This window comes from Camelus bactrianus, chromosome 5, assembly GCF_048773025.1.
Source record: "Camelus bactrianus isolate YW-2024 breed Bactrian camel chromosome 5, ASM4877302v1, whole genome shotgun sequence".
In the NCBI taxonomy this organism is placed as follows: Eukaryota; Metazoa; Chordata; class Mammalia; order Artiodactyla; family Camelidae; genus Camelus; species Camelus bactrianus.
The window spans coordinates 102473719-102484461 of NC_133543.1; positions in this window are offsets into that span (position 1 = coordinate 102473719).

The following is a 10743-nucleotide window of genomic DNA, read 5'->3' on the forward strand; positions in this document are numbered from 1 at the left end:
AGACACGCTCCATCATCTTGGTGGTTCCCCCACGCCCTGCAGTCCTGTGTCAGAGGGGCCATCTGTCAGTGCGTAACAACCACCAACACAGAGGCTTACAACACACGTATATTCTCTCCGGGCTTCTGTGGGTCAGGTGTCTGGGCACAGCCTCCTGGGTCCTCTGCTCAGGGACTCCCAAGGCTGCAGTCAAAGTGTCAGCTGGCTGCATCCTTTCTGGAGTCTGAGGTCCACTCTAAACTCATGTCATTCTTGTTTGAATCCAGTGCTTCGCTGTTGTAGGACAGAGGTCCCGTTTTGCTGCTGGCTGCCAGTTGGGGGCCACTCTCAGCTCTTAGAGGGCCCCCAGACCCTCTCACCCAGGGCAGCTTGCTTCCTCAAAGCCATCGGGAGAGTCTCTCTGACTTCTAGACCCACATTCACGATGCTCGCCTGATTAGGTCAGGCCCACCAGGCACTATCTCCCTTTTGTTAACTCAGAGTTGGCTGATGAGGGACCTTAGTTAAAATCCCTTGACTTTTGCCTTATAATGTAACCTAACCTCAAGAGTGACATCCATACTTTCCATGGCCCTGGGCACACTCTAGGGGAGGGGATTATACAGGGTGTGGGCACCTGGGGTGAGAACCCTGGGAGCCGTCTAGAATCCTGCCTGCCTCAGTACCTGAGCTGAGCCAAAGCACACATGCTCCCTCCCCCCAACCAGGCGACAAGGCGTGAGAGCTGCCACATTAGCTCGTCACTGGAGGAAGACTGGGAACCACCCCCAGGGCAGGACTCAGGCCAGCCCCAACCCTCCCTCACCTCAAAAGGCCCGGGGACACCAGGAAAGGCTACAACTCAGACCCTTAGTTGGGCCTGGGGGCTGATCACTTCTGTCGTCCTAGGGGCACCCTGCACAGCCTGTAATTTGAGTGGGTCCTTTCCTGAAACCTGTGGGCTCCTCCCAGATACCTCGGCAAGTCACCCCCCCCCCCAACACTTGTTTCCTCACCTCTAAGGTACCCAGGTTGAGCCAGATGGCCCCAGGCCTCATTTCACCTCTGGCCTCTGTGATTCGATCTCACCACACAGAGAGCTGTCCACAGGAGATGGAAGCCTGGGGCACTCACGCTTATATCAGAAGGTGCCTTCCTGTGTGGCTGTGCGGGGTCAGGCCTGGGCACAAACCAACCCTCTGGTGGGGAGGACGGGGACCGAGAACATGGACCTGCTGACCTCTGACCCCACTGAGACGTGCACACCAGAGTCATCACTGCCTGTAGCGGAAATTAGTCAAAGATGTACACAATTACTTATGTGGCCATAATTAATATCATTTCTATATGGCGGTACCAACTTTTAACTTTCTCCCTAGGCATTTTATCAACGTTCCTATATTGGCATTAACAAGGAGAATTTCCCGCATGCCGGTTAATTAGGCCCCAGGTGCAGGCACGCCCGCTCACAGGCAAAAAGAATGCAAAGGCACAGAATTTGGGAGCTGAAAGGGCCAGTGGCTGGAGAGCTCGGCAACAGAAGGGTCACCAACTAACTTCCAGCCTCTGCTCAGATATCTGCGGTGGATTCCAGATTCTAGGATGCGAAATCCTGAGGCGGCTCAAATATCAGTCTTCGGCAACTTCTTGCCCATTTGTCCTCCTGGGGTCAACTGGTGAACACCTGACCTACTGCTGCATAAACATTTCTGAGATTTTTTGAAGCCTTTATCAGGGCTTGTAGCAAACACTGCCAACTGCCCGCCCACGCCCTTGCTCCCTGTGCAGAGACCCCTGTGCGCTCGGATTGTTAACACAGCTCTCAGGTGGATGAGCCCAGGGACCCCGCGCTGGGGGCTTGTGGGGGAGAAGTGCCCCCCTTCCTCCTTGGGGCTTCCTTGTGGAGATGAAGTTAAGGATCCAACTCATAGTGTAATATCGGAGATGCAGATCTTCCAGAATGTTCTTATCTCCTAAAAGCCTTGGAGATAAGCAGGAATGACCACCAGTCCTGCCTTGAAACCTTCACCCTCGCTTATCTCAATGGAAAATTCCTGCAGGGATTTCTGAACACAGAGTTAAATTCCTCAGCTCCACAATCAGTTCGGTACATGGCTGCCAGCCAGACTGGGCAGCACAGAGGGGAGCAGAGCAAATGAAGCAAAGTCCTGCCCCGAGGCACCCAGGGCCGCAGGGAGGGGACAAGGCCTGCAGGGAGAGAGGTGCCACCCTGGTTCGCACAAGGTCCAAAAGGGGCAGAGGGCACTGGCTGGAGGGAAGCAGGAAGGGTCAAGAGAGACTCCTCCCAGGAGGAAAAACTGACACATAGATGGACAGACGGATGAGAAACTCAGCCGTGGGCGAGAGAAGGAAGGGCTTTCGGACCCCAGAAGTAGTCTGAGCACAATGTGAGGGCCTTGAACTGCACACTAGGGGCGCTAGGAGACACTGCCAGCAAGTGCGGAGTCCGGGGTGGGTGGTGAGGGTGAGAGGCCTCGTCCAACTCGACAGACTAGAAATATAAGAAACCAACAGAGCTACGCTTACTGAGCATCCTCAACATGCCAGGCACCGTCTCTGCTTTCATTCTCATCCTCACAGCACCCCCGCCTGTGGACCACTCCTCAGGGGGCCCTCTGCTGGCCTCCTCCTGGCCGTGCCCCCTTCATGGGTGAGGAGTTCATGGTGTCGAGGGACACCTGAAACCCATGCTTTCCACTTCCAGACCCTGAGATGGCAGAATTCCCTGCTTAAGGAGCCCCAAGCCCACTTCCACGCAGGTCTCTGTGCCAGGTCTCCCCCCGCCCCCAAAGCAAACCAGGCCACCAGCCAGCGTGTGCACCCAGGCCAAGGGGCATCTGTCGGGGGGCAGTGCGGCTGGAGATACAGGAAGTCTTGATAAATGAAAAATCTCAGTGTGCTCCCAGGTCAGAGGTTAACATCGTGAAGCTGACACTGCCTTTAACCCAATTTAATCTAGTTCAAGGCTTACCATTTCATTAATATTCTAGATAAAATGCGTAACAATCTATGTGTACAACGCAGGCTGGTGCAGCCTGGCTCAACATCCTAGGCCTCATTGCTTGTCTCAGGGGGACAATATGTTTTAACTTTCAAGTCCACCGCTTACAGATAAATGTCTTGCGCTCACCTCTAATGCGGGAAAAATGTATGATTGTGAACTCATTTCCCAGCCTATCCTTCCCCACCACGTGCCTCCCGAGGGAAGTCTGTCTTTGCCTTCTCTGCTCCCTCCCTTCTCCCTGCCTTCCAGGGAGCTCTCTTTCCAGGCCAGCCTGACTCCGGGCCTTATGAGGCTGACTTGGGAGAGCGGATGGCGAGGACGGGACTGGAGAGGAAGGAAAGGGGGCAGAGACCTCCGCAGGGCACGGTGAACCAATGTATCTTTTCTGTGCTTTGATTTTCACCTGTATCTTTACGCTTTGGGTTTCTTTGATTTTTCTTCCATTGATTTCTTACTTTCAATTTCACTGATTTCTGCTCTAATTTTTATTATTTCTTCTGCTAACTTTGGATTCAATTTGCTCCTCTTTTCCTAGTTTCCTAAGGTGGAAAGCTGGATGATCGGTTTAGATCTTCTTTCCGGACGAACACGTGCAATCCGACACGCTTCCCTCTAAGCACTGCTTTCTCGGCACCCCGCAATTTTGATAAGTTGTGTTTTCATTTTCATTTAGTTAAAAACATTTTAAAATTCCTCTTGAGCATTCTTCTCTGACTCATGTGTTATTCAGAAGTGTATTGTTTAATCTCTATGAATTTGGACATTCCCCAGCTATCTTTCTGTTCTTGGTTTCTAGTTCAATTCCACTGTGGCCTCAGAGTAGATATCATATGGTTTCTATTATTTTAAATTTGTTAAGGGGTGTTTTGTGGCTCAGAATGTGGTCTATCTCAATGAATGTTCTATGCGAGTTTTAGAAAAATGTGTGTTCTGCTGTTGTTGGAGGAAGAAGTGAAACCTTAAAAAGAAGGGAGCCGCAGAGGAGAGCCCCCAGACAGTGCATAGTAACGCTCCTCAGACCCTTGGCTGAGGCCGCCCGAGCTCACACACGGGTGAGACTGTTAGAAGCCAGAGGCGCGCTACGTCTGCGAGGTTTAAAGAGCTGGGCAGAGATTTCAGCAGCTGCCCATTCCCTGCAGGAGAGACTGAGCTTGGAGTTTACATTCTGCCAAGTAGAGGGGCTTGGTGGACCCCTCAGACTTTCCACTGAAACCCCAGAAGGGCTTCAGCTTAGCAGCGAAGACTATGCTCCAGGAATAAGATTCACGTAGGATTGAAAGAAAAATACCATATGAGATCGCTCATATGTGGAATCTAAAATAAAAAACAAACAAACAAACAAATAAACAAAACATAAATACAAAACAGAAACAGACTCATAGACAGAATACAAACTTGTGGTTGCCAAGGGGGCTGGGGGTGGGAAGGGACAGACTGGGATTTCAAAATGCAGAACAGATAAACAAGATTGTACCGTACAGCACAGGGAAATATATACAAGATCTTATGGTGGCTCACAGAGAAAAAAATGTGACAATGAATATATATATGTTCATGTATGACTAGAAAATTGTGCTCTACACTTGAATTTGACACAACATTGTAAAATGATTATAAATCAATAAAAAATGTTAAAAAAAAAAAAAAAAAGAAAGAAAGCAAACCAAAACAGGTCCCACCGCAACAAGATAGGAAGCAAAATTTCCACAAGTTCAAAATGATCCACCAGTAACTGAACTGGCTTCTGGAATCGACTCAACACTCACTCTTCAAAGGAAAAGAATCCAGAATCTTTTGTCCCACCCCATTCACAGTATCTGTTACAAAATAACGATTCCAGACACATGAAGAATCGGGAAACCGTGACCCATGATCAAGAGAGACACAAAACAGCCAGTCAAGAGACACAGACTCACAAACTCGCCAGATGTTGGAACTAGTAGATAAAGAGCTTAAAATATTTAGATAATACACATGGTAGAGAATCTGTACAGAAAGATGCACACAATGGGCAAAGAACTGGTGAGTATCCGGAGAGATTTAGAAGTCCTAAAAAAGAACCAAATAGAAGTCATACAACTGAAAAATACAACCTAATGGAATTAAAAAAAAAGTAAAGAACATAGAATACTAAAAAATAATTGATTAAATCAAAGGCAGAAGGAAAGAGGAACAAGAACAGAAAGCACAATAAAAAAGAAGCAGCACGATAGGAGACTTAGGCAGAACCACGTCGATAATTACATCCAAGGCAAACGGATCAGACCAAGAATGAAACCATGCCATCTGCAGCAACGTGGATGGACCTGGAGATTATTATACTAAGTGAAGCAAGTCAGACAGAGAAAGACAAATATCACATGATATCGCTTACGTGTGGAATTTAAAAACATGACGCAAATGAACTTATTTACAAAACAGAAAGAGACTCACAGACGTAGAAAACAAACTTACGGTTACCAGGGGAGAAAAGGGGGAGGTATAAATTGGGAGTTTGGGACTAGCAGATACAAACCACTATACAGAGATTACCAACAAGGTCCTGCCTACAGCACAGGGAACTGTACTCAATGGTCTGTAGTAACCTGTAATGAAAAAGATTATGAAAAAGAATACGTGTGTATACATACACACACACACACACACACACACATATAAAAAACTGAATCACTTTGCTGTACACCAGAAACTAATACAATGTTGTAAATCAACTAGACTTTAACTTTTTAAATGGGGAAAAAATAAAATAAAATCCTTAATTTATAAAAATGATGACCCATCTGTAGAAAAATGGACAAAGGACACAATTGGGCGATTCACTAAAAGCAAGTCGCAGATACACTAAGCTACCCGCCCAGCGCACCCACAGGCTGATTCCAGCGACGGGGAGACCAGGCTGGCAGAGAATCGTTACACCCGCGGTTGGGCAAGAGAGCAGAGATGCTTCCAGAAGCTGCTACTGAGAATGTACGTTTTTCCAGAGGAAAAACAGGGAAGGTGTATCACTGGGCTCCACAGCAAGGTGGCCTTTGACTCAGGTGTGGTCCCACACTCAAGAGAGCTCCCAGAGCCCGGCGGGCGGGACGGAGGAGATGACTCAGTCCTTTAGTTCATCAGTTCCTTTTAGCGACACTTCATGCCGACAGAAACACTATGCACCCTCGTGCTCGGCCAGCTGTGGGGCCCACAGGGGACCCTGGTGACAATGCAAACCTGAGAGCAGAGGGAGGTGGGGGGAGGGGACACTTAAATCTCAGGGTTCTGAGCCCCAGGCTATTGGAATTCCTTTCCTTTTCCTTTTCCGGTGGTTCCTCAGCTGTCACTGAGACTCCCTCGCTGACTTCCCTAAGACAGAGACCCTGGAATAGACCTACTCCAGCACCCACCCACCCCTGACCCTCCCAAGCCTAGAGGCTCATTGGAGGAGTCATGTTCCGCTCCCGAGGAGCCTTGAGTGGCGTGACCAGCATCAGAGGCCGCAGACCGCTGTGCCCACATACTCAGCAGGGCAAGCATGCAGGCGGTGTCGGGGGACTCAGCCAAGATGCCCTCAGGGACGTTCAGGGGAGCCAGGCAGGACTAAAGGGAGATCAGACACAGGGAACCCATCTCCCGTGAGAAGCAGAGAAACAGCACGTCCTCCGCCCAACCACTGTGTCCGCAGGTCCACCTTGGAGGCCCCGAGGAGGCTGGTCCGGGGCTCCCCCTGCTCCTGGAGGTTTCCTGCAGCCTTTGCCAGTCTTCAGCTCGTAGACACATCACCTCCATCTCTGCCTCTCTCTTCATGGGGCCCTCTCCCTGGGAGCCTGTATCTGGTCCGAACTTCCCCTTTCATAAGGACACCTGTCCTATTGGACTAGAGCCACTGTACTGACCTCATTTCAGCTTGATTACCTCTGTAGAGACCCATCTCCAAATAAGGCCACAGCCTGACGCACTGGGGCGTAGGACTTCAGTACATGAATTCTGGGGGTAAAGAATTCAACCCAAAACACCTTGGATGTTATTCTCATGAAAAGTTCAACCAACGTGCATTTGTGTAGGTCTGTCTCCGTGAAAAGCATCTTGGGCGTTGCCCCAGGGCTGGTCCTTTGGAGATTCCAGAACCAAGAGGAGGCCTTTGGACTCCAGGCAACTGTACTGGGTTAAAGAGTGTGCACCCGAATTCACATCCAAGGGACGCCAAGGATTGCCCATAACCACCTGAAGCCAGGAGAGAGGCCTGGAACAGACTGCCCTCAGAGCTTCCAGAAGGAGCCCACCCGACCTGCACCTTGACTTCCAGGCCACCAGGACTGTGAAACAACAAATTTCTGTTGTTTCAAGCCATCCAGTCAGTGGTGATTTGTTACATCACTCCCAGGAGACTTGTACAGAACTTAACCCAACCCATGTCCTTTGGGAGGTCGGTACCCAGCGCAGAGCATCAGACTATACCTGGGGTCCCTCTGAGCACAGCCCCTCACGTCTGTACAGGCACGTGCTGTGATGCTGGCCCCACGCCAGGCCCCCACTGGGCCCCCGCTGACCAGTACTGCGCACAAAGTGTACCAGCGGAGAGAAGGGTCAGAACACAAACGCATGCTCGGTGTGTCACTTGTTAGCTCCAAGTGACTGGGACGGTCATGTTCTCTAGCCAAGCATTTGGCCACAACAGCAGAAACCAAGAAGGCAGGCAGAGAGAAGGAGCAGGACAGTGGCACTCTAAGGAGGTGGCAGATCGGAATTTGGTCCCTAGAACTGCAGTGGGTCCTGAATCACTTCAGTCTGGTTCCCATGAGATCTGCTGTGTGGCCAGGATTCCCTGAGACTGAAATCCTTGTCACTCTTTACGGCTAAAAACCTGGCAACGCACTGACCTTACTCCGCTGGCTGGTGTGAATGAAAAATGTTGCCTGCCCTTTCAGTAAACAAAGGATGTTGTAGCCACCAAGCCGTCAGCCACTGCAGCCACCCCTAACAGTGCCCCCCGTGGGGACTCAGGATGGGAAACCACAGGACACTGGCCCTGGACAGCTAAGTGCAGATCAAAGGAATGATTTCAATGAGCCCAGACTCCGGTATCTTCCCATACATACAAAAGCGCTAAATTCCTTAACTTGAGATGTCCGTCTTTTTTTAATTAACAGTAATCTTTTGATGTCCTGACTATCTAGTCTTTGTTGCAAAACTCCTGTGTATCCTGGCCCCTCCCCTACCTCTTCAAAGCTGTCCCTCAGCGATCTGAGAGGCTGTCTCTCGGGCTTGTAGTCTTCCGAAAATCTGCCAGATAAAACAGTATTCTCAACATGCAGTTTGTGCATTTTTTCCAGTCAACACTGGACAGGGACTGGGGCTGCTGCGGCCAGGGAAGGCGGGGCTGAGCTGGTGCTGCAAAGCCCCGTGAGTGACAGAGGCACCAGGCAGGAGCCCTCATCTGGAGATCACATCCCCAGCCACCAGCTGGGGGAGCTCCTCCTGGCCGCCCAGCCCCCTCCACCGCCCTGCTGACAGGATGCCATCTGGGGGGCCCTCGGAGCAATGGGGCTGTCACCTCTCACCCCTGGAGCTGGAAGCCCTATCCTCTGCTTCCTGCAGGGGCCACTGGCCTCCGCCTTGCCCCGCCCCGACTGCAGAGAGGGAAGCCCAGCTCGGCAAGCACAGAGCGGTCCTGGCGCGGCCTCGGCGTCTAACGGACTGGGGTTTGGCGGCTGCTCTGCCCTCTGCCAGCTGTGTGACCTGGGCAGTTCATCCGACCTCTCTGAACCTCAGTTTCTCCACCCATAAAGAATGAATCAAGCTGGGCCTCAGCCACAGGAAGATGTGAGCACTAATGATAATGCCCCGTGTGAACAAGACCCAGCACAGACCCTGAATTGGCCAAAGCAGGTTTCTGGGTGGGGGAGGGCATGGCTCAGTGCTAAAGCGCATGCTTGGCATGTGCGAGGTCCTGGGTTCAATCCCCAGCACCTCTATTTAAAAAAAAAAAAAAAAGAGTACATGGGTGAGCCCCCGAGAGTATAAAAGAGAATTAGAATCATCAAAAGCTCGCAGCGAACACCTCCCCCCACCCAGAAATGTGCAGCAGAGGCACTGGAACACACGCCGACATGGGAGCCAGGGAAGCGCAGACAGACGTCTGATCTGACTCCGCTTCTCTTTCTTCCTCTCCAGGATTGCTGTGAAGGGGTCTTCTCCCTAAACTCAGTGGTCTGAGGAGATACCTTCCCAGAAGACAGAACGGGGAGCAGAGGCTGGGGTGAGATTCCACGGCAGAAGACTCTTAACGCGGGGAACACTAACTTCGGGAGCCCCAGTGATGACAAGAGATGCTGTGATGGAGAGTAGGAGGGGTGTCTCTCAGGTACACCAGGAAAGGCTTTGCTGGACCTTGGACTCCACCAAAGGAGGATTCCCACTTGCCCTGTTCCCAGAGCACATGCGGTAAATACTTATCGAATGGATGTGTTGCAGCAAAGTGCGTTACAACTCAGTGTTACAGCTCAGTTGTGACAGCAACCTGGATCTGGGCAAGAGACCAAGCAGCACTCAAAGAGTTGGAGAACTCAGGTTTATTATACCAGTGGGCCCAGAGGAGTTAACACTCCAAGCTCTGGACCCCGTCTGTAGGTTTACACAGGCTCTTATAGGCTGCCAGTCTACACTTTGCAACATCATATGCAAATAAGGTGTAACCAAGTTGACTAATTAGGAATGAGCTTTGTAGAAATGGACCAATCAGGAGTGAGCTCCATGCAAATGAGGTGCTACAAATGGACCAGTCAGGAGTTAGCTCAGGGAACCAATAGAATTTTAGGGATAAGTTCCACTTCCCTAGAAGCAAGCCATTTCAGAGGCAAAAAGCAAGATAATGCCGCTGGGCCAGGGAACCGGATGGTGCTGGCAGGAAAGTAGTGGCCCTGCCTGGGGATCCTGCTGTCTTTTTCATGGGGCTTCCCACCTTATTCCCCCCTTTTGATGCTCTTTAACATCTGAAGTGAGCATCAACCTTAGAGTGGTGCCCCTCACTCACCACCAGGCTCTTCCTGGTCCAGGGGCCTGTACTGAGGAACCTGCAGCTGTAGCCTTAGTGACTCTACTCATGAGCTGATAAAACAGGTAATGAGATTAAGGACACAGGGACCAAACAGCAGTGCTAGAAGGATCATAAGGAGGGGGTCTGCTAGGGGGAGGAGCCAGGAGGCCCAACTCCAAAGGTTATTCCATTGTGCCCAGGAACTTGCTAATTCTTGTCTCCTGTGTACAGCTCGATCTCGTAGTTGTTGGACCATATTTCTGACAATCCCTGATTGATTTATATAGAAACAGCATTCCTCATTTAGGAAGACAGAGTCCCCCCTTTTCGGCGGTGAGCAGGTCTAAACCCCTCCTGTTCTGTAGGACTACTGCCGCTAGGGAGTCCAACTGGTTTTGTAGAGCCATTAAGGACTCAGCCACTTGTTTGAAGTCTTCAGCGACCTCAGCAGATAAGTGCTGGTAATAGTGGGATGACAAGGCTATTCCTGCTATACCTGTGCCCACTCTGGCTGCTATTCCCAGCCCAATGAGTAGGCATGTGCCCCGCATACGAAAAAGGTTCCTGGGCTCAGTGTGCACCAGAGTTTGACAGGCATCCAACCAGAATCAGTTGTGCAGTTACGGGTTTGGGCACACTGGGAATTGGCCAGATTTCCCAGAGTCTGGGGACCACTCAGAGCGGCCATTAAACTTGGTTAGATCTGAGAGACCTGTCTGGCTGG